Source organism: Python bivittatus, unplaced genomic scaffold, assembly GCF_059951505.1.
Source record: "Python bivittatus isolate LINGU-HERP-01145 unplaced genomic scaffold, Pbiv_v1 ctg000560_np1212, whole genome shotgun sequence".
NCBI classification, from domain to species: domain Eukaryota; kingdom Metazoa; phylum Chordata; class Lepidosauria; order Squamata; family Pythonidae; genus Python; species Python bivittatus.
Genome location: NW_028277083.1, coordinates 3,225,997 through 3,252,169, shown reverse-complemented (window position 1 = coordinate 3,252,169; position 26,173 = coordinate 3,225,997). Strand labels below are relative to the sequence as shown.

At 47.2% G+C, this 26,173-nt stretch overlaps 1 long non-coding RNA gene across 1 annotated transcript; it reads left to right on the top strand.

Moving 5' to 3' along the window:
• The first annotated feature begins 6,284 nt into the window (after positions 1–6,284).
• On the top strand, positions 6,285–9,363 carry LOC148214806 (uncharacterized). The gene is made up of 3 exons (XR_015797406.1): positions 6,285–6,331; positions 8,122–8,235; positions 8,815–9,363. It is a non-coding gene; the product is annotated as an uncharacterized LOC148214806 (long non-coding RNA).
• The last annotated feature ends 16,810 nt before the right edge of the window (positions 9,364–26,173 follow it).

Genomic DNA, 26,173 nt, shown 5'->3' with positions numbered 1-26,173 from the left:
GAAACGGAAACCTGCTGGCCAATGGCAAGGGTGGCCCAAGGCGAGGCCAGGCTATGTCTAGGCGCCTTGTCTCCTCCAAAGCCTCCCGAGGGGCCTGGAGATACATCAGACAGATGTTTGGCTCCCTGGCAGGCCAGCTGCTCCTGCATTTCCTGCCCTGCCGACCGGCTCCTGCCATGGCCGCACCGGATGGCCAACAATGGTCAGTCTATCAAGTTCGGCGGATCCCCAGCCTGCGGAGCGTCCCCGCCACAAAGCCGGCACTCTTTGAGTCCCCGGGGAGACGGATGGCAGGCGACCCCCTCCTCTTTCCTCTTGGCTGGAGGCGAAATCTGGGGAGGGGTGGGCTGGAAGTTGGGCATTCAGGGTGGTGGCACAGGCTTAGAAAGGAAAGCGCGCCTGCCAGCAAGAGCGACAGCCACTTCAGCGGGGCCAGAAGACAACTTCCTTTCGGACTAATTGTTTCGTTCGAGTGCAGTTCCCCAGAGAGGGCGGTGGATTCCAGCCGAGTGTCCCCTCCCAGACTTCCCCTCCAGGCGTCGCTTCTGGAGTTTGGCTTGGGCTGAACAAGCCGGCTGTCTGCTGAACCCTGAGCCAAGGAGCCGGTGGGCCAAAGGCTGGCTGCACTCTTCCCCGGCAGGATTTATTTTCGGGGGCCCTCCTGAACCAGCCACACCCAAGGTGCACCTTGCACAGCATTCGGGCCCAGCGAATTAGCAGTCCCCCTTAAATGAAGCCCCCCTCCGGAGCCTACTGCAGACCTGGGTTAAGCCCGCTGCCCGGGAGTGGTATCTAATCCGATAAACCAAGTCTCCAACCTCTATAGATACCCGGCATTCAAGACAATGCACGCTTGAACACTCTGAGCAGACGTCACACGCTCTGCGAGACTTGCCAAATCGCATTTGAAGGCTCCTGTAATCTTTATCATTTGCCTTATGGCGAGCTTTATTTATTTATTTATTTAGTAGACTTGTCCCTGCCCATCTCCCCACAATGGGGGACTCTGGGCGGTTTACATCAAATTAAAACCCTAAATACATAATTAAAAGTTATAAACCACCTTTTTGGCCGGGCTGATACCACGGTTGGGGTAGTTCCCGGGGCCGGATGACATCCCCCGTCTGTCACCATCTGGTTCAGGGGTGCCCGCAGGGTGTGGTGAAAAACGTCAAGATGGCGGTTGTGAGGGTGGGATTGAAACCCTGCCTGTTTTTTATTTTATTGATGCATTGTTTTATTCGGCTGAGGCAGCACCCAACTCCAAATCAACTCTGAGCGATGCGCATAAAAAACAGGCACCGTTGCAATGCCGTCTTGACTCTTTTGACCTCCCTGCAGACATTCCCGATCTGGTTGTCCACTCTTAGAAATGGGCTGCTCAGTTCCATGCAACTTTGGTCTAATCCAACATGAGCAATGCTTCATTCACAATTGTCATTTATGTTTACAGATGAAACATGAAGGAAACCTTAGGGAGGGTCGGAACGAACGGGGTGCGACAACTATTTTGCATGGGGTCAGCCTCCTCCCCGTGCTTTGCAATATTTTGCACAATCTAGGCTGGGTGATGAGTCTCCAATGGGCTTCTCCAGAGCTTCCTGCACTGACATTGACAGTCTGTGTTCTCACAATACTCATATACCTTTTTGGTCCCGAGCTAAATGGTCGTGACCTTGGGAAAATAAATCCAAGCCAAAACTGAACATACAACTGTAAGGTGTACATATTTCTTTCTTTCTTTCTTTTTTTATGAGAACTTTATGGAAGTATAAAAGCATAAAGATAAAAGCAGACAAGAACGAAGAATCAAGGAGAAAAGTAGAGAACAGGAGAGTTAGAAATAAAGAAAGAATACAGAAGTAGTGAAAAGTAAAGAAAAGGGAAGAAAGAAGAAATTACAAAAACTTCCGACTTCTTATACAGCAAGATATAGATAAATCATATAATAACCTCTTACTCTAAAACGACATCTTAACATACCTATTTTGTATAACCTATTCATTTAACTAATCATCAGACCCATATAGCATAATTTCGTTTTTTTCTGTCTCCTGCAAAAAGTCCCAAAGGGGCTTCCAAATGGCATTAAAGTTAGTCTAAGGTGTGCATATTTCTATCCTTCCAGGCAGCGGTGGCCACAGGGTGTTGTCAAAAAGTCAACAGGGCAGCCACGACAGTGCAATTGAAGCTCTAGTTGGTTCATCTGGGTGCCTTGGCCGCCATCTTGACTTTTTTGACCACCCTCCTGCACCCTCCCGCTTCTGGGCAACTTGAACCCCCCCACCAACGCTTTCTTCGCTCTTTCCTCCCCGATCCTTTCTCTTCGGTGTTTTCAACTGCAAGAACTCCCTGGTGGTTTGGGGCTGAAGACCAGGCGTAAGAAGACACTTCAGCAAAGGCCCCCTTTGTGAACTGAAAGCTCCGAAATCCCCAGTGCCCCATGGACGGTAAACGGGTCAGATGGGGCTCTGGATTGGAAAACTGCACGGCCGGGGCGAGGGGGGTGAAGAAACCCGAGTCGAAGATGCCCCGTTTGTCTTCTTGGAGGCTGGAGGTTTTGCTGATGGGAACCGCCAACCCCAGGTAGGAGCTCTCCGCAGGATGCACACGGGGACAAATGTGCCCTCCTGCGGGAGGTGAGACTTTTCACGCGCAGGGCGATTAGCCGTCCTCCCCCTCGGGCAGCGGGCATGCGGGCCCTTCATGAGGGACGTGTGACTCAGGCTCCCGTTCCCAGCCGTGGGAAGCCACACGTTGCAAGTCAAAGGGGCACGCCGGCCTCTCCCACCCCGCGATGGCCTCTGAAAGGTCACCCCCCTGAGCCACCTGCTTCTCTGGCTCCCCTTCAAACGGTCCCCGGCCCCAAAATGCTGCGGCTTCAGGGTTATTTTGGGGGCTTGCTCGGAGGCCGCCCCGCCCTGATAGACGCCCGTTCTCTTTGTGGAAAGCCGCTGCAGATGTTGTCCGGTGGAGAAGGGAACCAGATCGCCCCGGCCACCGCCGCGGTCCCCCCGGCTGACTTCAGAAGGTTTTGCAAGCCCGGGGCAGGATTAAAAGGAACAGGTGGGGTGATGGAAACAATGCAAGAATGAGGGGGGAGGAACAGACAATGGGTTTGAAACCCAAGGGCGAGGCCCATCCTTTCTCTGCCGAAGGAGGCACGAGGTTCGTTGCGTTTCTGCACACGGGGCAGGCCAGCAGGCAGAGAGTGGCTCGCTGTTGCCCCGTTTGGCTCCTTGATCCTGGCATGTGTTTAGAATCCGCCAGCCCTTTGAGGCAGGCTGGGTCAAGATACAGGCAGGGCAAAGATGCTGGGAATGCTCTTTACTGGGGTGTCTGTGGAGGGGGTCAAAAAAGTCAAGATGGCAGTCACCCTCACGGAGTTGAAGCCCCACCCTTTTTTTGAAGAGTTGTGGCCTCTAGCCTGACCTTTTGGAGCCCCTCTTTGCGGACAGCTCTGCTTTCTATTGTGGAAGGGTAGAATAACCCTCTCTCGAAAGCCCCTTCAAGTTTCTCTCCTCTCATCTTACACTAAATAAAACCAAGATAGGCTGCTTTTGAGCTTCTTTTCCCACGCTTTCTTCTCTTGGGGCTGAGTCAACTTTTCTCGAAGTTCCCCCTTAAATGGCTCGCTTTCTTGTTCCCTTCTGCCAAAGTCAGCTCTCCAGTCCTTGAGGGAGTCCCATGATCCCCAGCCGGCATGACTGATGGAATGATGGGAGTGGTGGTCTCAGTTTTGGGAGCACCCAAGGTTAGAACGAAGGTTGGGTTACAGCAGCAAATGGGAAGAACTGGGTACAATGTTCATAGTGGGCTTCGGTTGTCTTGAAAAGTCAAGCAGGGTTAGGCCAGATTGGTACTGGGACGGGAGACCACCAGAACATCCTAGAGAGCTGTTGAAAAGTTGGAGGGCACGCTATTTCCATAGATTAAATGGCTTGTTGATGAACTCACTAGGAGTCCAGCTTGACTTGTGGAGGATTTTACATCACAGGTATACATTTTTAAGCAATAAAGATAGCCATGGGGTGTCTTAAATATGTGGATGTGTATGTTTTACTATCACTCTATTATACCTCCTCATACTAATCTGTCTCCTCTTGGTCAGGAAGGAGAGACTATGTTCATTAAGTGAAGCTAGAATGAAGATAGCAATGTTGGCTAATGAAACCAAAGAATTTAGGATAATTAATAAAAAACGGGACCTTAAACAGTTCCAGGAAGACCTCTCCAAGAGAAGAAGGGTCTTAAAATGCAATGGATAAGTGAGCGTGGAGTGATGCCTGTAGGAAGAAAAAAAAGACTAACATTATGTGTACACTTTTGTTACAGCTGACCAGTGTCTGAAGTCCAGGCTCAAGGAAAAAGCCAAACTGGAGTGAGACTGCTGTGAAAAAAAGTCCCTCATTAGGAAAGGGAAATAAAATTATAAGGTGACCCCACTTGGGGCAATCTCCATCTCAAAGAGATGTTGAAGATACCAAGAAGGTGAACCAAAATTACTGAAAGTCTGGAAAAAAATTTCCTGGGAGGGACCATTGTGACTTTAAGGAGAGAAAAAAAGAGGTTAGTATGAGAGGACATGATCAAGGTATATAAACTTACCAGCAGAGTGGAAAAATAATGCTAGAACCCAAGATTATCTATGGAAACTGAAGAGGATTGGGTAGATTCTGGACAGGAGACAGAAAAGAACCAACTGTGGAGAGTGGTGTCATAGATTGTTGTGATGGCCACCAGCTTAGATAGCTTTTTGGAAGGGACAAGACCAAATCATGGGAGAGAAGGCTATCAATGGTGATTCGTAATTATGTTTCGTAATTATGATAAATTACCTCTAGAATTAATGGGATGATCATGGAAAACCAAGTGGTAGAATGTGATGGTGCTCATAAAATGCTTGTGGGTTTCACATAGCCATTTGCTTTAGAAGAAATTATACCAGCCCAGCTAGCATGCTGGGTTGACCTAACAAGGGTCTTCTGAAGTCCTGATGTTCTTGTGCTGCACCTCGCATGGAATAAAAACAGCCCTGCTTGGCCGAATAATAAGAATGAAGGACAAGCAAATTGGGTGAAGAAAAGAACTGCAGAACAGCTTCCAATCCAGGCTTGTATAAAGAACAAGCAGGATGAGGAGCAAAAAACAGTCTATGGAAATGTAGGCCCTTGAGCTGAATAGGGCCTTCAAAAGGAGCTACAGGAAAGTTGATGGAGAGGGGACAAGAAAGAAGGAATGAAAGATCTGCTGAAGAAAGAGACGGGGGAAGCTCTGGTGAAGACCCCTATTGTGAACCCTACAAAGTTAAACTGGTTAATGTATTGGGGGCGGGTTGCTTCGCCCCGTTATAAGAAAGCAAAGGCGTGGGACAAAGGGCCAAGGGGAGCGTTCTTTTCAGAAAAGCAGGCTCCCAGTTAAAAGGATTTTATTTCTCTTTTCTGTCAGTTGAATGGAATTTAGTGGTGACTCCTCCAGGAGATTTCGCTCTCTTTGGGGGCAAGAGCGAGAAAAACTCCGAGCCCTTCCCTCCTTCCCCCTTCGGCATTCTTCTTTCCACAACAACATCCTCAACCCTCTTAGTTACCCCATTATTGCAGAGAGAAATGGGTCGCAGGAACACAACGGGTCTGGGGAAAGCTTTGAGGCTCCGTGAAAGCAGGTGGCAGAAGGGGATGTCCTCATCCTGCCCTGTTTCTCATGCATGTCATTCAAGCTGACTTGTCACATTAGGGGTGGAAAAATAAATAAAGGGGGGGGTGATAGACCAGAGGTGGTGACAAAACACTGGTGGATGGTTTAATAGATCTCCAAAGTTTTGCTCCCATCCAAGTTTCCAGTTGATGAGCGCCCGTCTTCTCAGATGCAGAACTGGCTTGGACAGCAGGAAGTCATTGATTGTTGACCAAGCCACAACGGTTGGGCTCGTACAATGCATGAAGCCCTAACTAAGCAGCCAATGGAAGCTCCAGGTTTGGAGCAATGCAAGAGGGACGTTTGAATTCAATGAAATTCTTTCATGATGGAATTGGCTGGTAGGGCACAATAGTGGTTTATTGGTTTATTGGTTTGTTTAAAAAAAAAAAAGAGTTTTAGAGATTTCTATTTGTTTTACTGAAAAGTCCATTAAAAACTCCAGGCATTGAAATCTCTCATTGCAATGGAATGTGTTCCTCATGGCTAACCAAGGGTAGAAAACCCTCCCACTCTTTCCCTGGAGAAAAAGTTATTTAATCTTTTAACCACATACAAATATACACTTGGAAGAAATCTGCATTGGGAAAGGATAAAGAAGCCTAGAAAATGGCCTTCCAAGGAGGGGTTGGCAAAGGTAGGACTGGATTTGACTTCATTCTTGATTTTTATTCGTTCGTTTTATCCAATTTAAAGGTTGCTGACTCCAGAGTGACTCTGGGCAACTTAGGTAAAAAACAGTAATATTTACCCGTCTCTCCAAAATAAAGAACTATCATTGCGGCATCGTTTTATTAACTCATTCAATATTCTTAACCTTGTCCTCAGATGCATCCAAGTTTGAATCAAAGCAGCAGCTTTGATGATGCCCCTGAGGAAGCTCATGAAAATGGATACCTTTCAATCAAATTTGTAAGCCAGAAAAAGTGCTACCAGACACCTGATTTTTGGCTACCAGAGCTTCACACGGCTTTCTTCCTAGATCAGTGTTGTCCAAACTTGGCCGCTTTAAGATGAGTGGACTTCAACTCCCAGAATTCCCCAGCCAGCCATGCTGGCTGGGGAATTCTGGGAGTTGAAGTCCACTCATCTTAAAGCGGCCAAGTTTGGACAACACTGTCCTAGATGAACTTCTCTAAAAAAAACCTTCTTTGCTGATCTAACCGATGCAGGCAATGCTGTTACTGGTGACAGCACTATCCTGCCTTTCCACATTTTGCATCTGAAGCAGCACACAAGGCAACACGGAAAGCAGATTTTTCCAGAAACAAACATCTCCCTTCCATTCAACCATAAAAGTAGCAAATCCAACAACAACTAATTCACCCGAAGAAACAGGCCAAAAAGGAGAGCAGCAAAACAGTCGGAGACCGATCCTTGAAGCAAGAAAGAAGTAAAAACTTAGGAAAATGAAAAGACTTCTGTTGTCAGTAAAAGAAAAAGCCCTCCCCAAACTAGATGACAATGGGTCTGATTCCTCATGGGAGGCCAATTTGGCAGTGATTGATTTACTGGTTGAGGAACAGGGTTAAAAGTGAAGTCACTCTCTCCCTAAGGGACTCATAGTAATGTAAAAAATAAGGATAGCAGCTGAAACGGACGACCTAGCATGAAAAATGCTGCCTCGGCTGGGCTAAAGCTTCTCAAAGATAGGCATATCTCAGCGGTTTGTCTGGGCACCATGCAGGGCCAGATGAAGGCCAATTGATGCCCTAAGTGCAGCCCAACCATGGCGCCCCTTGGCCCTTCCTTTGCTTAACTGACCAGACATTAAGACTCAATAAATGCGGAAAAGTCAAGTTGAGTATGGCAGTGAAAGAGTTAAGGGCATGATAGCTAGGGGAAAAAACTCTGGGGTGCCCCCCTTCCCCTGATGCCCTTAGCATGGGCTTATCTTGCTTAATGGTTAATCCAAGGCTGGCACCATGCAATGCCTCCTTGCCCCAAGATGGAGAACGTCTATTTGATTGAATCCCCCGTGAACAGACGTTTGTTTCCTATGTCACCACCCGGGTATTATTAAACAGGTCTGAGGATCTGAACTGGAATGAGCTGCAAAGTAGGAGTTGGGTTGAGAACAGCAGCAGGGTTGGTGATATCTGCAACATGAACTCTTTGCTCCTAACCTAATCTTGTAATCAGAACTCAGTTCCAGAGCTACATCTGTTGGGAAAGTCAAGCTGGTGGAGGACTAGAGGTCCTTCGTCTATTGGTTCTTGTTAGATCTCTCCTAGATCTCACTGAGATCCTCAATCCCCCTTCTGACATTGTAGGAAGACAGCTGTGCCTGGGTTATCTGTGGTCGCCAAACTTTTCATTAAACATTTTATTAAAAGGTAAAGGCTTTTGTCGCTCCATGAAACCTGGTGCCTTTTGATGAAATCTGTTCATCTGAAAAGAAACTGCCAAATTCCTTCCAATTTTTAGATTCCAGTTCTTGGATACACCTTGGTCACCTGGGACAGAACAAGCCCAAATCTTGAAAATGGACATACAATATACTTTATTAATGTTCTCCATCTGTCCAGACTTCTGAGCAAGGTAAAATGAATCGTAAATCCGTAATGATTCTCAAATGTTTTGCTCATCGTAGTTTTGAATCTCAAAACGTCTCTGTCTGGTGTTCCCCTTCCAGCTAGGACACTCTGATCTCGTTTTCCTCTACGGTTGGGAATATTTTCAAGGTTGTTCTCATCCCAGCTGCTATTGTTTTGGGAGAAATAGAAACATGGAACCTCAAAGGCCATCAGGGTGGGGGGAAAGGAAAAGCCTTCCTTGGCCTCCCCTCCAACGACCTCTGGCTTCGCCCAATAATCTGCTCCAAGCCAATTCTTCCTAGATTGTATTTTAATACCTGCAACGTCTCCTCTTGAAAAGGGAAACAAAGCATGGGTGTGTTGCAAGAAATAGCACAAATAAGCTGGGGAAGTTGCATGACTGTAGCTGCCGCGTCGACGATGAAGCAGATGCCCCAAAGTCCTGCTCCTTCTCCAAGTCATTCTGCGCCCCTGACCCATTTTTCTTTCCACAATGGCTGACAGCAGCGACAAACGTCCCAAGCCCTTGTTCTCATTCTGTCCCTCGCTTTCTCGTTTTCTGCTTTTGATTCTCTACTTTCAGGCCTGCGTGGAACAAAGCGAGGAGCTTGGCATCAGCGGAGGGAGAAAAACTAAGACCCACTGACTTCCCAGCGCCCTCTCTTTCCATTAGCCTCTCAGAAAACAACTGTCACATTCAGAAGATGGGATTGGCCCGAACAATAAATGCCCCAAGCACGAGAATCAGGTGTCGCCTGATTCAGGGGACCCAAAAATGTTTCTCACTGGGTTCTTTTATTTTTGGCTCCCGGTTTCTCTCCGTCTCTCTCTTGTCTGGAGGACGAGCTTTTCAAAAAGTCTTGGTATCTGAGATTAGGTTTTCTCCCCAGAGGAACTGGTTGGGTGTCTATTGTCCTCCTGGCTGTGGGAATCAAAAGGCCTGGAAGTCAAAGGACAATAGAGAAAGGGCTCTCTCATCCAGACTTCGCCGGAGAGAAACTGCTGCTTCTTCTCTGCCTCGTTACTTAGGGTTCAAAAGGCCCAGCTTTCACCTAGTTTAAGGTTCCCTCTTTCGGTTTGGGTGTGTTTCGAGACAGTGTGCGTCCATGCAACGCATCGTTGGGAGAATGCCAAGCCGTCTGGAGCAATTCTCCTAGCCTGGCGGGGTGCTCTCTGGTTTTTCGGTTGGAATTTATTGATTTACTTATTTATATTTCTCATCTGTCATTGTCCATCTCCCTCGAAGCGACTCTGGGCGGTTTACAGAAAAGATAAATACCAATTAAAATGCAATATAACCATTTAATAATTTATCCTCAATCAATATTAAGTCGCTTCCAAGATAATTGATGGTAACTAAAATTATAAGGCTCGGGGAATGTCAGCAGGGTGCCAGCCACCCCCAGGGTTGGTTAAGGCTCTTCTTGCCCCACACAAGCTGGCAGAAGCAGATCTTCAGTCCTTTCCAGAAAGCCAGGAGGGTAGGGGCCCGCTGCACTTCTGGGGGGAGGATATTCCAAAGGGGGGGCAACAGCAGAGAAGGCTCTGCTCCTGGGCCTCGCCAGCCGACATTCTCTCACTGACAGGGTCCATAACATGCCCTCTCTGCCTGACCGGGTTGATGTGATGGGGGGAGATGTCCCTCAGGTAACCTGGACCCATGCCATGGAGGGCTTTAAATGTGATAACCAACACCTTGAATTGGACCCGGAAGCAGACTGGCACCCAATGCAACTCCCGCAGCAAAGGTGTTACGTGTGCCATCCTTGGGGCACCCAAAATTGCCCGTGTGGTCACATTTAAATTATTACAAGCTCATGGCTTTTGAATGAATCTAACTGAACCTGGCCTAATTTTATTTGCTGTAGAGAATGTGCACATTCAGAGGTTTAGGGGTCACCCTTCAGTGTTGGCTCTGCTTATCTGTATAGGCCATATCCCCCGCAAAAAAAACAAGACAGTAGAGTTTGATGGCAAAATCTGAAGCAGAGTTGGGAGACAGATTAAGAGCTGGTTGAGGCTGCCGTTCACAAGTCACTTGGATCTCAGTGGGACTTACCCCTGAATAAATATTGAAAGTCTGATTAAGTCATAGTGTTGAGTTAGAGATAATCACGTCCAGCTGTCTGCTCAGCACAGGATCCATTGGCAGATGGATCTCCAGCAGGTCTCCGTCCAGCTAAAAACACTCTCCACTTCATGTGGTAGGCTGTTCCACTGGCTGGCAGACCCCCTAGACAGGAAAGATCATCCTCCTGAGGTCAAGCTTGATCCTGCCTCCTTGCAGTTTTAACCCATTGGTTCTGGTCCTACCCTTAGAAGCCACAGTGAATAAATCCACTCCCTCCTTTGTGGGACAATCCTTCAGATCTTTGAAGATTTCTATCACATCTCCCTTTATTTAACTTTCCTATAGGCTAAGCGTGCACAGATCCTTGGACCGTTCCTCACAGAGCTTGTATCCCTTTCACACATCTTCTTCTCAACCCATCCTATATTTGGGCGTATCCAGATGCAGAACTTGACATTTCTCCCAGTTAAATTCCATCCCATTAATGTGTCCAGAATCATAGTGTAATTCACTGCCTTGAAGCTTGGAAGCAATCAGTCACAATCCCTGGGACTTAAACATGCATTATGTGTGATTGGCATCATCGATCAACTTGCCACGTGTGATTTATTCCCTGCCAGATGGATGAGAAAAACTGAAGCGGCCACATATGCAGTTGCCATATACCGAGTGAGGTCACTGGTTCTTTAGTGGAGCACCATCTCCTCCATGGATGCAAGGCCTCCAACCCTTGTACCAGATGTGCTCTACAGACTTTTCCCATCTGGAGTTTCTTCATCCATGCCTGGTCTGTGCAATTGAGGGGAGGATAAACACTGTATACATACCAGGCATATAGCTGAGTCCCAGGGAAGTTCTTCCAACAATACGCAACCCAGAAAAATTGCAGCCATAGCCCATTGCTCCTGCTTGATCATGCATGTTAAAAAAGCCTCTATTCTGTCGGAGAGGATTTTCACATGGCAACTGTCTCTCATCGATGCTTTGGTCATTGTTCTGACATGGACAACTCTATAAAGGAGGGAGAGGCTGGCTAGGAGGAGCATTTGACCGATGTATAAGTGAAGGCCTTGAAGTTGCAGAAGGTTCAGAATGGCACTGTCCCATTCTCCTTGCACCCAGCTTTGGAAGGACAGCCAATCTCGCATTGCAACTCACTCCAGGAGCTGTTAAAGAGAATCCCAGCTCTCCAGCAGTTCCCAATAAAAGTGCTGGGGAAACTCAGTGAGCTGATCAACGATCACCACAAATAAAGACTGAACAATTCTGTGGATGAGAGTTTTCCAAACTGGTGTGCCCCTGAGGTGCTAAGTTGCAACTCAGAATATCTACAGGGCACTAGTTTTGAGATCTCCCCCCCCCCCCACAAAATGGGAGAGAGGCAGCCTACAGCCCACCATGTGTTCCCCCCAAGTATTTCCCGTCCAGTTCCCAAAGCCCCCTCGGCTGAAATTTTGAGCAGGTTGTCTGCCAAAAATAGGTGGTGTCGCTTTCCCTTGTTTTTTAGGCAGGAAACAGACTAAAATGGCAGATTAAGCAGACGTATCACAGTCAATAAACGTGACCCTTCTGTTCCCTTTTTAAAAACACACCCACAGAAAATTACATTGCTCCCTTATGCAATCCTGCACCCACCCATGTATTTTCCGTCGCAAAATACAGCCCTAATTCTGAGCTCGCTTCGGCTCCCAACTTTTCGGATGAAAGGGTTGCCAAGGGATTTCCCCCCCGCAGTGGCTGGTTGTGGGGGGAAGCAAACCAACCTAGATCATTTATCCCAGTTGCGCTAAACTGATAGAAGTAGACTTTACAGGGTTGTTTTTCCAACGTTTGCCCTCTTTCTAAGACTTCTTCCTAGTCCTCTCCCATCCGGAAAATTATTTTCATCAGCCAGTCCACAGGTTTCCACGGGAAGGGTAGGGTTAACGCTCTCCTTCCTTTGGGACAAGACAGGGCCAAGGTTAGATGAAATCTGCTTCAACCCCCAAGGAGTCAAACACAGCTAGACCCACCTATTATCTTTTTCAAATGGAGAGGGGATGAAGACAGAAGGAAGCAAAACCAGCTAATCTCAGCTTGCAGGGGAACAGAAGCCACCTTCATTTTTAAATTTCCCTTTTTCTAAACATGTTAGACGTACACAATTCACCAAGCAATTTTTAAACTTAAAAAAAAAAAATCAGAAAAGCGACAGTCCCAAATAAACTAAAAATACATACTAAAAAAGGAAAGAAAAGGAGGGGAAAAATGGACCTTCCTTTTGATACTTATTAATAGTCGGTGGTTTACTAACAAATGCACTACTATAATATAATCAGTACAAAATATTATCGTAAAATCGCTGCCACGGTCTGGGTTTACACGCTGTGGCTAAGCCATGATTTATTTAACCCTGTTTATTGGGTAAACAATATGTTAAGCCCTAAGCAAACAAACCTGATGTGGTTTTAGCTTATTACTCAGGCAGTCCCTTGCTTTCAATCAAATTTTCTCCCTAGGCCTGTTGCAAGGATAAAGATGAAGAATAAACATGATGTTGCCTTGAATGGGGACAGGTCCGTGCATGGATAGGCTCAACTACTCATGACCAGGGGATCTACTGTTTATGGATCCTTGAGAAGTGTGGTCCAGTAGATGCAGACGCAAGGCGTGGTTTAGGCCTTGTGGGTAGATGTTCCTCAGAACTCCACTGAGGACTGATTCAGCTTCTGGATTTCAACATCTGCACGTGTAAATGGCATTTCACTACCAGTCCAACAGCCTGCTGCAGCGGGTAGAGTTCCTGAATCAAGTTCCTTCTCCACATGGTTGCTTCAAGTCTCTGATGAAAATCACTCTCTGCATCTGAATCAGTCAGGAATTTCCCTCGAGGATTCCTAATTAGTCTCAGCAATGAAAGAACAACAAGCGATGTCCTACACCGAGGAAAAAACACTCCAAAAACCCAGGGCCTTAAGACCATTGGCTGTTTCCAAAGCAACATCTCCATCTCCCTAATGGAAGGGTAAAAGTGGTCAATTACACTGAGAACAACTTAAAAAAAAAAAAAAGAAGTCCTGAATCCTTTATTCAGAGTCTGAATTTTTTCCCTTGTGTTCGCAATTCCAGCCAAGTCGAAAGTGCCGCCATGTTACCGTTAATCAGCCAGAAACGCTTGCACAAAAGGAGGACTGAGATCTCTTTGTCTGGGGCTCCTTGGTCTTGAGGGCCGCGTAAGGAGACAAGGAGGGAGTGCTGGCCAGCCTAGATCTGCATTGCCAGGGCAATGGGGCTGGGCAGCCCTTAATTGGGACGGATACTGTAGTGAGAAGCTACGCAGAAGAATAGGTTACATCCGCCTGGAAGGTACTGGCACAATGGTGAGAACTGGTGTGGAGTCCAAGAGCGGGAGGGAGACCAGCCAAAGAGAGGCGCATGAAGAGCATTCTAATGAGGCATGGCTCTCTTTCTGATACTGAGTGCCCTGCTTCCAAAGAAACAGGATGAACCTATCCTTTCCTACAGATTTCAGCCACCCTTTGGGGTTGCTAGCTTTACCGCTCTAACTCTCTGTCCTGCTGCCCATCCTACCAGATCAGAGAGGGTGGTCATGCTCCAGGCCCCTTCCCTGAAATCTTGCCACCTCATGGGACCTCGGAAACGGGCCTTTTCCGTGGTTCCCCCTACCTTATGGAATACCCTCCCCCCAGCGATCCAGCAGTCTTTTGGAAGGCCATCAAGACCTGGCTTTTCACCCAGGCGCTAGGGCAGAGCGAAGATATCTGGAGCTGGTTGGGGGGCATCCCAAGGGGATGATTGAGGTGTGGGGTTTTGCTTCGGTTTTTTGATTTTTTGGTTTTGTTTTTTTTGGTTTATGGTTTTATAGTTATTGGGTTTTATTGTTGTGAGCTGCCCGGAGTTGTAGTGAAGATGGGTGGCCATATAAACCTTTTAAACCAGCAAACAAACTGGGTTTCCTCCAGAAACTTGGAAGGTGGAACTTAAGAGCGGGTGCTGCTGTTTTCCATGTTCTTTGTCGATTCAGGTGCAAGAGCATGCTGGGGATTGATTTTTTAAAATTCCCTGGTCTGGGAGCATCTTCCCCTGCTATTTCTGCAGGAAGAAGAAATCGAATTGCCACTGGGCTGAAATGCGTAATGCGGTAAATATTATTTTAAAGTGAGGGTGCACAACGTTTCTTGGGGTGAGGGATGAACTTGGTCTGAATGGGAAGATGGGGGTAAAACCGAAAAGTCAGCAGGGAAGGGCCAGACCTGAATTTGATTAAATGTAGTCTGTATTTCAATGTAATGAGGAAAATGATAAATACAATCCATGTGATTGCTTCTGCCATATTGAAAATCCCAATTCCGCAACTTTTGGGAAGGGTCCTGGGGCTGAACCCAACCCATAGGGAACATCTCTTGTCCAAGTTGTGCAAAATACCTTGAGGCTGGAATATCCATACCCTAAAACGTCCTGTTCACGTCTCCAACTTCACCAGAAGCGTTCCAATTTAAGCCAAGCTATTCAGACTTCCACATCACAATCAGAACTAGCCCCTCTGATTATGGGACTTGTTCTGCTGAGGTTGGAGTAGAATGTTCTAAGGTCAAAACTGGATGTTTAGACCTCAAAATATTTTGCACCCCTATCCTTTTCTCTGTGAAAGCATTTGCAGGCCTGAACTGTGCCTCTGGAAGTCACAAGGGGCCATCTGCTTCCTATCTTCGTAAGCGGACAAGTTCTGTCAACACTAGTGAGAAGATGTTGGTCAACCAACAAGGCGCTGAGTTGTTGACTTTAACTTCCAAAGTGTCCTTCTGGCTCTTTAGTTCCCCACATTGTTTCCCAGGACCAGCCAAGGTGACATGACCCACAGCAATTTCCAGACAAGGCTTTGGGGATTTACAAGACTGGTAAGCGCGACAGGGAAGAACGGTGAATAATGCTGAGATGAGTCAGAGATGTGGCAGTTCTGTGGGGAAAGGCAGAGACTGCCAGCCCAAACTTCCTTGAGTGAAACTGAAGAATTTGTGTGGGGGGGGGGGGAAGTAGGAGAGGAAAGGGTAAATGGAGAAATGGAACTCAGATCTTACATCCTCCTCTGATGTTGCACAGTGAATAATATTTCCAGTAAAATTATCACAGCCTAAATCTGCCTCTTCAATCCCATTATGCTATTCTGACATTTTAACCAACCTTCCCAGGAGAATGAGAAATCTGAGATTTGCTCCTCTAGATGTGGGAATACCACATTGGGGAACTCTGATTTCTAAGACTTTGTGCGGCAATGATTTTTCTTTCGCCAACGAAAATACGCATACACACACACCCAAACTGGAGAAATATATTTTCAGGGACAGAAAACCTAGACAAACATAACACAACATTCAAAATAAACCTCCATCCCACTGCAGACTATGCAACCACAGGCTGTCCATTGTGGGGCAGCTGATTGTGCGACCCGCACAAATTCAGGCGCACGCTTCCACCATTCTACACTAGGTAAAGGGAAGTAGGACAAAGTGACATGTTTTCAGAGGCAGCTGGCATAAATCTAATTTCTGGTAAGTTGGTAAGCTGAAAAAACAAAACGCTGGACCAGCGACAAAGGGGATAATCGAATAAAATTGCTTGGACTGGACGCTGGGAAGATTTGGCTGTGAGTCCCTGACTGGTTCTCTGACTCGGTTCCAAGAAATGTCACTTTGCTATCAGCCTGGACTTCTGTTATCTTACAGAATTCTGTTTGTTTTCCATGACCATCAGGATAAGTGCAGGAAGAGAGGCGAGCCCAAAGCAGAGCGCTCATCCTCCTCCCCTCTTCTCCTCCCTTCTTCCACATGGAAGGGACCTACAGCCATCTGCTCTGGGAGGGATTTCTACATTTCCCAGGGTTGTGATGTCCAGGAGGAACAGCAGGTGGGGAGGGGGAAGGCTAGTTAAACAGTGATGAATCCTCCAGGCCAGATGCAAAGGGGATGAGAGAAGGTAAGAGAGGCTGTGAACTAGTCCAGGAGAAGTTTTCCCAGCTGCACGTATATGATTAAGCTCCCCGTGCATCCACTGCTGTTAACATGGGCAACAAAAGAGAAGCTGTTAACTGGAATTAGACATCCACTGCTCTTTAACATCGGACAGATGGAACTAGGCTGTTTCTTTCGGGAGATGGTATCTCTCATGGCTTCTGGTCCACTCCTCGCTCAAGAAAGAGTTGGATTCTCAGCCAGGAAATTCTGAGGCTGACCATGAAGAGGCAGGAGATGGACAAAAAGGTTCTCTTCAAATGGGGGGATCTCCTATTTGGCACGGTGGGGGGATTGGAGCCATTTTTGGATCTCAAGGACTCCAATGCAGAGGTTTCCTTGAGATAAAAATGCCAGCAAAGATGAACAGTTCTTTCTCACGAGTAGGACCCTCAAGAATATTCAGTGTGAGAGTGTGGGCTCTCCGTAGGCTCTTTATTGATTTCTTTGCAGGCCATTAAAAAATGATCTATGCAAAGCATAGATGGAGTAAGGTTATTTCTTGACTGGCCAGCATCTCCAAAAGATATCTCCTTCCATGTTTTCATCCTCTGCTTATTGTCCAGGCTGGTCCCCCTGATCTTCAGGAGCAACTGGAGTCTCCTCTAATTAAGAAATCCTGTTTGGTTGGATCTTCTGGGACCTGATTTGGCACTGTTTGATTTTCCTGGAGAAACAAGTGGTGCCAAAGCTAATTTTTCCCCATGACTTTTTGCCTCTCTCTTTCAGGGAAAAACTTCCCAAACATCTGTGCAAATGCCAAGAGGCCTCCTTTATGTTGGTAGCAGGCCAACAGGGAAAATGGCCTGTCTCTTTCAACATAGATTCAGAGTTTTATTGATCCAAAGAGGGTGATGTTCCTTTATTCTGTTCTCTGCCAAGCCAGGAAAGTGGAAGCTTTGCTCAAGACAGAAGACAGACTGGGGACCAAGGGCATTGGTATTTTGGGGGAGGGCAATCCTTTTGCTTGCCCCCAAATGCTTGAGGTGACCTATCCCAGGAACAGCCATGGCTGTCTTAGAGTCAGTCTTCTTCTTGAGACCAAAGTTGAAGTGTGGATCTCATGACTGCCATTGCGTTAACTGAGGGATTTTCTTCCCCCTTCTTCTGTTTTTGCTAACAGCTTTTCTGGTGAGTTCAAAAGCTTGCACACTGACTCTTTCATAAGGAACAAAACAGAAGGAGAACCGAGTAACACCAGTTACTCTGGCTTTGGGAAATAAAAGTGTCTAGGGTTGTGGATTGATTGATTGATTGATTGATTGATTGATTGATTGATTGATTGGAAGACCAGAGAACCCGGGACGAATGGGAGGGAGGGAGTTAGGAGCATCTGTTACTTAGCTGTTGGGTAGGCAAACCTTTCCAGATCTTCATTTGGGGACACTTTTCCTTCTTTCCTTCTGTTCTTGCTTTCCTTTCTATTTTCTTTTTCATTGCCTGTTTTAACTTGTCCGTATTTTTAATTCAGGAGGTACACTGGAAAATTAAAAGCAGATCCAGCCAGCATTTGCCATAGGAAACCTTTCATCATTCGATTTGTTGGGGCTCTGGAACATGAGTTGAATGGAAACACAACTGTGAGACAAACTTGATCTACGTGTCACGCTGCACAAGTCCCTCCACTTTCGGAGAGAGACACTCTTAATCCAGAGCAGACAATGCAGAGACAATGATCTGAGTCAGTGTGTGGCCTTCAACTCCCGGCATGGCCATGGCTGAGGATTCTGGGAATTGAAATCCACATACCTGAAGAAAGACTAGCACATCTAAGGAAATCCTTTGTTGGCACTTTGGAGTTTCCTCCCCAGGAGCTTAAGGCTGAGATGTAAAGAGATTATCCTGGAATGTCAACATGAAATCCATTTGGAGAAAGCATGTCATTCATCCTTCCTTGGGTAAAACTAGATTTCAAGAGCTCTGCTGGAAATAAAGCGTGGTCATGAAGGAAGCAGGAAGATGGAAAGGGAGCGAAATGAACAAGGAGCTGTAAGTACCTGAAAGAGCAAGATTGGATCAGAAGCAGTAAGTCCTTCAGCCACCAGAAGTGGTTATGCTGTTTGCTTCCATTTCTCCTTGAGCCTTGCTGTAGGCCAACGTTTTTGAACCAGGATACATTTGGAGTTTTCAGAGAACGGGGTGGGCACATTCACAAAATGGCTGCCATATAGGCAGTCATAAAACAGCCATTGATGAGGGAGGAAAAAAAAAAAAAGACAAGTACCCAGAATGCTCTCTGCCATCGCAATGGGATTTTTGGGACCGATGAGTGCCATTCCCCTCAACGAACATGATGTTTGGGGTGGCTGCGTGGCTTCCATGTCAGTCCCTGTTTTGTTTTTAATTGGAATAATATTTGATTAAGAGTCTGGTGGGGCAGGGAGCGAAGAGGGCCAAGGGAAGTTTTGGGGTCCCTGGGCAACATGCTGCATATCCTGCCCTAATCGAACAAACCCAATTTTACAGAAAGTGCTAACGCTTGTAGCAGACTCTCTAACAAATGGGGAACAAGGAGGCTCCTGAAACTTTGTCACTTGCTGGAGAAGTGTGAGTCCCTTCCTCCGCAGCAGGCGGGGAGCCCATCTGCCTTTTGGCTTTATTGATCTTATGCAGATCGCCCCAACTGGTCTTTCCAGGTGATGCCCCACGAGAAGATCCACGTGGGACCCCCGACGCAAAGGCCCCTCCTGCTGGGCATCCCAGATCAAGTGGGAGATTTAGCACGGCCGCGCGTGAAGCACCACAGCCCCGGTGAACAAACCGCGGCCTAACCCAGCCCTGCGGTTCCTCTTTGCTGAGCAGAGAACGGGTGTTTATCTTTCAGACAGTCCTCTTCACCGGGTCGCTACTTGCCCATTTTTGTCAGACGTGGCAGTCAAAAGGCGCTGCGGGGGATAAACAGCCCGCCATTCAAACAACTGATCTTGGATTGGATTGGCAAGGAAGGAATTTCTGCTTCCATGGAGCAGGCGGTTTCTCCCTCTGCCAGCAGCCCCCACGGCCCCTGCTCTTCCCCCATTGACACAGGGGGTTGGAATGCGTCTTCTCATAAACAAAAAGTTGGCTGGAATCCACCCTTTTGACACAGACTCTCAAACTTGGAGGCAAGTTACGGGAGGAACACCTTCTCGGCAACTCCAGCTCCTTGCAATGCAGAAGACAGAGAACCTCCCGGGCGCTTGTTTGCCAACGAGATGCTCGGTCCCCCTCTCAAGTGGTCTCTTGGAGCCAACACCAAGATGGTGCACCCAGTCCTTTCCATGGGCTAACTGAACTGGCTGGTGCATCAAATTAGCCGAGTCTTCCACCCGCCCCAAAGATAATAACAGGTAAACATACCTGACATATAAATTGCTGCTGTAGAGGAAAACCCCCAAACAGCAACGTGTTTTAAACTTACAAGCTGATGTAAAAGCAAGTGGTTCAAAAGCAAAAATTGCACCAGTGGAATTCACTCTTGGGTCTCTCTCTCTTTTTTTTAAATTAAATTAAAGTAGAAGAGCACCCTGAAATGTACAGGCACCCCACGAGATTTGCACAATTGCTATAGTTCCTTTTCAGTGGAAAAAAAATAATGCAAAGTTGACTACCAGCCACGAGCATCTGTCAGACCAACTCTGTTCCCAGGATATTGAAAACATAACCACTTAAGAATTCCCTGCTCCACAGGATGGGGGGGGGGGGGGACAACTATTTATTTTCCAGCAAGAGCTTTTCCTCCTGCCTAAATGTGTAGTTAGACCAGCAAAGAAAGACACAGTGAGGACACCGTGATTTGTCCCTAGTCAATGTCCCTGTTCAGTTAACCCCCTCCTTTGTGATTGGGGAAAGGGGTGGGGTGGGGAGCAAGGACATCTGCAGGGTGTCGAAAAAGTCAAGATGGCAGCTTTGATGGCTATCTAGACTCTTTTGAACACCCCTACCCATAGATGCCCCTGAATTCTCCCTTGCTTGCATGTAGATGTATTTACAGGCTAGAGCATTTACACAAAGGTTTGGGCTGGTGAATTAGATATTTCAAAACAATCGGAGCCAGGGATGGGTTGGTCGAGGCCAGGCAGGTTTTCCTCCTGATATACTATCAACATGAATGTCTCAATGACTTGTCCTTGGGGATATATAGATTTGCCCCAGCTCTACCCCAAACAGGGAAGTCAAACTCAAGTTGCTCAGCTAGTTCTGTGGAACTCTTGCCGTCCAAAGGTGTGATGGCAAAGAGGCCTTCTGCTTTTTATGGATTCGGAACGTGGATTTGGCAAAACACACTGGGTGGAAAGAGGTGCACGAAGGGTGGAATGCATGGGCTGCTAAGAGAGAGGTCATTTCTGTGATGCTGACGTCTAGGAGGAATGAAAGGATTGTCTAATTGTAGACTGGAAGGGACTTAGACGAACAGCTTACTTAGTCTAGAAGAATTTCTGCCCAGCCTCTGTTTGAAAACCTCCAAGCAAAAGGATCTCCCCCCACCCCCCTTCTCTTGCAAATTGATGTATGTTCATGGGCCTTCTCAGAAGCAAAGGGATGAGTGATGCCATGGCAACCCCACAGCCTTTGAACTTAACACTCCAGCTGAAAAGAGCTTTTCGTGTTAACCTTACATCTCCTCTCCCATCAGACCATCCCCCTATCAATCTTGTTAGGAAGTAGCTGGGTTTACAGAAGTGTCTGTAAACCGATCGTCCTCGCTTAAAGGATGGTTGGAACCTGAGCGGGTTCACACACAGAGAATTCAACTAGAAACACACTTTTTTAGCATCTCCTGCTTTTCCCAGATATGAGATGCCTGCCTTGAACTATGCCCTTAACATTTGAGATATTATACTGCACTTGAGAGCCAGTTTGGTGTCGCGGTGAAGGCATCTGGCTAGAAACCAGGAGACCCCGAGTTCTAGTCCCACCTAGGCATGAAGCCAGCTGGATGACCTTGGGCCAGTCCCTTTCTCTCAGCCCTAGGAAGGAGGCAAGGGCAAACCACTTCTGAAAAACCTTGCCAAGAAGACTGCACGGACTGGTCCAGGCAGTGCCCAAGAATCGGACATGATTGAACGGATAAAAAAACCCCTATCATTTCCCTACTGAGCAGTACTCGGCTAAATGTTCTCAAGCTCAGATACTAAGCAGGTTTGGATAGGAGACCTCCATGGATTTGACCTACCTGACCACCAATTGGATTCTGGGTCCTCCATCCAATAAGAAGCAACGTTTGAGGTCCCCCCCAGTGGTGGTGATTGTCAAGTGGAGAAGGTAGCTCAGTGCAGATTTCTTACCAGTTCCTGCCTCTGTCCAGCTCTAACTGGCCAAGAGGTTTGTGAGAACTGGTGAGGACTTAGTCACAGATCCCTGCAGGTGAGCATGAAAGAGACACCTGTGGAGAAATCGTGGCTTGTGTTTGTTGGAACTGCATTTCCCCTTAGCCTTCGTTGACAGCAACAAACCTGGGCTGTCAGGCGGGGACAAGTTCCCAACTCTGCGTGCTTGAACATCGTAGATAATCTGTTCTCAGGAGATCCAGAAAGCAATCACCATCACATACAAGGCAAGACACCAACAAAAGCAGCTGTTCCTTATTTGGATTCTGTGAAATAAAGGAGGAGAGAAAGAAGAAGGAGAAATATGTTTTCCATTTGTCCCCTAATGATGCTGGAAGAGAAGGAACAGAAAGAGTGCGACCTTGCTAGCGTGCTGGACAAGAACCATTGTTCTAAGACAAACCAAGCTTATGGTAACACTGAATACTTCCTCCCCCAAAGTTATAAACAAAACCAGCCCTCTGTGGTCACAGGTTTGGCCTTTCCCACAACAGACAATGAAGAGATGGGGACCGGCGTCTTGGAGGACCCCACATCTGCCTCTGCTTGAGTCCAGCAGACAGCAAGAGGTGGGAAAGAGCTGGGGGAAGGAAGCCCCAAAGGAAACCTTGACCAGGGGAGAAAGTTTGCAGTTTCAACAGGCCCATGTGAAGAGTGGGTGCTGGGTACTCATAAATACAGCTAAGTAGTGGCATGTTATGCATAACCTTCCCAGTTACCCCTGGAAATGGATCCACCTCTGAATTTTGAAGGGGAGGGTCCTCTTTCTCCTCTTGCTCATCCACAGCTACGAAGATCTGAGTTTGGAGAAGAACCAGAAACCCCTGCAAAGCTTAATCTGCACTAGAGTTGCTTGTACGTATCAGTGGGTGGGTGGAGAGTCAGAACTGGAACTGTTTGCTTGGAAATCACGCGCGAAAAAATCAGTTTTCTCACATTCAGGATAATCAAGGCGTCTTCAGATTGTGCAGAGGCAAAGACCTTGAGAGGGAGCTGCATGAATCTACAGCCCCAAAGCAGGAGGAGTCCAGCAGCCCTTTTATTAAAAGGCCTCCACTTTCCTGAGCTGCTGCGTAGTTCCTCAGATGCATCGGATACCTCTTCATAAAATTGGTTAGCTGGGAAGAGGTGCTACCAGGCTCTGATTTTTTGCATCTCCGAAAAGTTACTTGTGTAGTTGGAAGTCTCATAAGTTTTAACGTAGAGCCTAAATGATATTCTTGCTTCCAACTGAATGACTGGGACCCAGCTAGAGAGGGAAGGGCTAAATGGGATTCTGGAGAATGGGGTCACTAACCATGAAGATTTGCAGGTTATGTGCTATTTTGTGTTAAGCCTGTGACTGAAGCTTCCTCTTCTAACAAGGAGAGATCCTGCTCCTCCATTTCTCTACATTTCCTCCTCCTCTATGTTCAAAGAACCTAGTGGAGCCGAGCCATAGTATCCTTATCTGAACATGGGGTGCCTGGTGGTCACTCAAGATTACGTGCTGACCAAGCAACTTATTTTCAGAGAGATGCTGTGGTTGCTGATATTAAAAATACAAAAACTAAGCCAGAGATGTCCAGTCCTTCCATTCTTCACCACCCGTTCTTCTCCTGCCTCTATCACCAGCAAGTCATCCTTTGACTCTGGACTGCAGGGTAGGGCAAGGAGCCAGAAGAGGCTCGAAGGAAGATGAAATCACAGAGCAAGTGAAGGTCCAAGTCTTCAATCCTTGGACGCAGTCTGAAAGCCGCTGCCTCTTCTAACCCAATTTCCCAGGCTTTAAGCATAGAGAAGCTGGCTGAGCAGCCTTAAACCATCTCTCCTCTTGTCTTGGGAATCAGATTCATGAGCTAGATAGAGAAATATGAACGGAAGTCCTTCTCCCAAGCTCGCTAATAGAGCAAAGCTGGGGGAAACAATGAGCTAATTCCACCTACAACCCCCCCCCCCGCCCACTATGCCTTCACTCCACTTACAAAGCAGTGACCCCAGGGAGTTTGTTGGGTCAGGAAGAAGATGGGGAGGGGGTGTCTCTGCAGCTACCATCTGTTGCTTGCTCCAACCTGGGGGTCCCGAATCCCAAGAGAACCGTGCCATGGAATGCAAACAAAAGCACGGCGCATAACTCATCTGTTGCTCAGTCTCAACCAATGATGCCCAACGCCTACAGCTGGTGGCAAAGCCAGGTCCCAACCAGCTGATATCTCACGGGTTTTCACTGTGGCCACCTTTACTTTCGGATCTTCTCCCACGACTTTGACCTGAAAGCCATCAGCGCATGTTGGAGGTAACAGCCCCATCACTGATTAACCAAACCCAAAGAGATGGAGACGCATCTAACTCACAAACGCTCTGCTCTATTCTGTTTGCACAACTGGCGGCTCTCTTGCACTCAGCAACAGATGTTTGATTCCAACCCAGCAAACCCAGGAAGTGAGAGGGATTTTTTTTTTTTTTTTGGTAAGGGTGTTTTCAACGCACAGGCCAGAAGCTAGCCAAGCTTGCAACCTGTATCCCCTTCTGCCACTCAGAGGGGGAACCTGTTCAGAAGCAGAGCCTTGGAGCACCGGGCTGAGCAAAATTATTTATTTATTTATTTATTTATTTATTTATTTATTTATTTATTCCATTTCTATAGCCACCCATCTCGATCCAAGTGACTCTGCACAGTGAAAAAGAGCAGAGAAGAAGTTTTGAAGGAAACAGCAGGGTAGCACCAGGGTACAGGCAGTGCACAGAACGGGCTGTGAATGCAGAGCATCAGAAAACAGATGGAAGAAACAGCCACCACTGCTCTTCAGATGGCTTTGCACGTCTTATACTTCTTGGAGCATGGCTTTGCCACTGTTAATCATCAGCCAGCACGTTGACCATCTTTCCCTAACTCTGCCGGGGCCCACTTGTCTCCAGCTTCCTTCCAGGGTGGGATCTGACATAGAGAGCAAAATGGCCTCAGACTGGGGGTCTAAGAGACCACTGAGTTCTGCAGAAACCTGCTGGGCTAGGCTTTTGTTGGAAACCCTGGGGCAGCCACCTTGTCAAAGAGATGAAGGCTGTGTAGGAAGTCCAAGCTCCGATTCTACCCTGGAGCACAGGATATTTTGCCACTTGCAGCCTGGGTAGGGCAACCTGGATTAAAAGTGTAATCTAAGGGGAAGGGGAAGGGGAAGGGGAAGGGGAAGGGAGGAAGGAAGGAAGGAAGGAAGGAAGGAAGGAAGGAAGGAAGGAAGGAAGGAAGGAAGGAAGGAAGGAAGGAAGGAGGGGCCAGGTTCTTTTTTAAAAAACACAGCAAAACAAATGGATAAATGCTTATTTAAATGGAAAGGAGGGGAAGTTTTAAAATAAAGAAATATACATGTCAAAAAAAAGGAAGAAACCCTCAAAGGATGAGATGAGGCTTCTGCTGAACATAAAGTCCTCCAACTGAAACTCCCCCTTTCCCTGCTAGTCTCTCCTGTCCTGCCTTTCGGCCTCTGCTCTATAGCCATCTAGAGCTGGGCGACCTCTCCAGACCTTCCAACATGGATCTTGGAGTTTGTTCTTCGGCGTGACTGCAGATTGAACTGGAAGAGATGTCAGAAGGTTGCAAAATAACACACATGCACGGTGAGACATACTGACTCTGCGCAGCCCAAGCTGTCCCCAGAAGGGCCCAACACAGTCTGCTTTTTCCAGATCTTCCAATGTTGCTTCGGTATTTCTCCGCTGGGATGTCCAGTAAGCAGATGGCAAAACACATGTGCCGGTTGCAAACACCCCTGAGCCGCAGGAAGGTTACGAGTGGGAGAGAGGGCAGGGAAGGAAGAAGCAAATAAATATCTCTCCAGATGTTCTGATGAGACAGAAAAGAGAGTTAGCAGCTGGGTGGGCCCAGAGAGAAGACCTCTCGCTTTCTGAAGTCACTTCTGCATCATTTGTAGCTACAGGTTCTTTGTAGAATTTGGCTTGTGTGCTTGGCCAAGAGAAGACATTTCCTTCAAGGCTGAACTCCAGCATCTCTTATCCCTTAAGTCAGCCTGACCACCCTCTTCTTTCTTTCTGGACTTCTGGACTGGCACAGACAGGAAGTACTTACCCAAAGCTGAGTAAGAAGGGAAGAAGGATTTGGGGAACCTCCAATTCAGGGTCAGCCCCACCAGGAACCAGAAGCTGAAGGACAAACAACAGAAGAGCAGGTCTAGAGGTATCATGGATCTGCCTTTAAGCTGGGGATGGCTTCTGTAAATCAGAGGTTCAAAATGTTGGAGGCAAATGTCTGCCCAGTCACAGGCCTGCTCCTCCTGAGACATGCATTTTTGCAAACTGTGTTCCCCATTAATACTCACATATGGAATTAATGACATTCCCCCACTGGAGAATTGCCCTGCAACTTTTGGAGCAATGCTAATTGCTGAGAATCCTGGCTGAGAGACCTCTTTGCCACATGCTGGTTTCCATTAAGAAAAAAAACCCTTGGGTATATTAAACCACCTAGACATTTCTCTGGACCCTTGAAAGCTGTGGATCCCCTTCAGATGTGAACTATCGTGTCATACTTGCCCCAGAGGGAACAGCCCATGAGAGCAT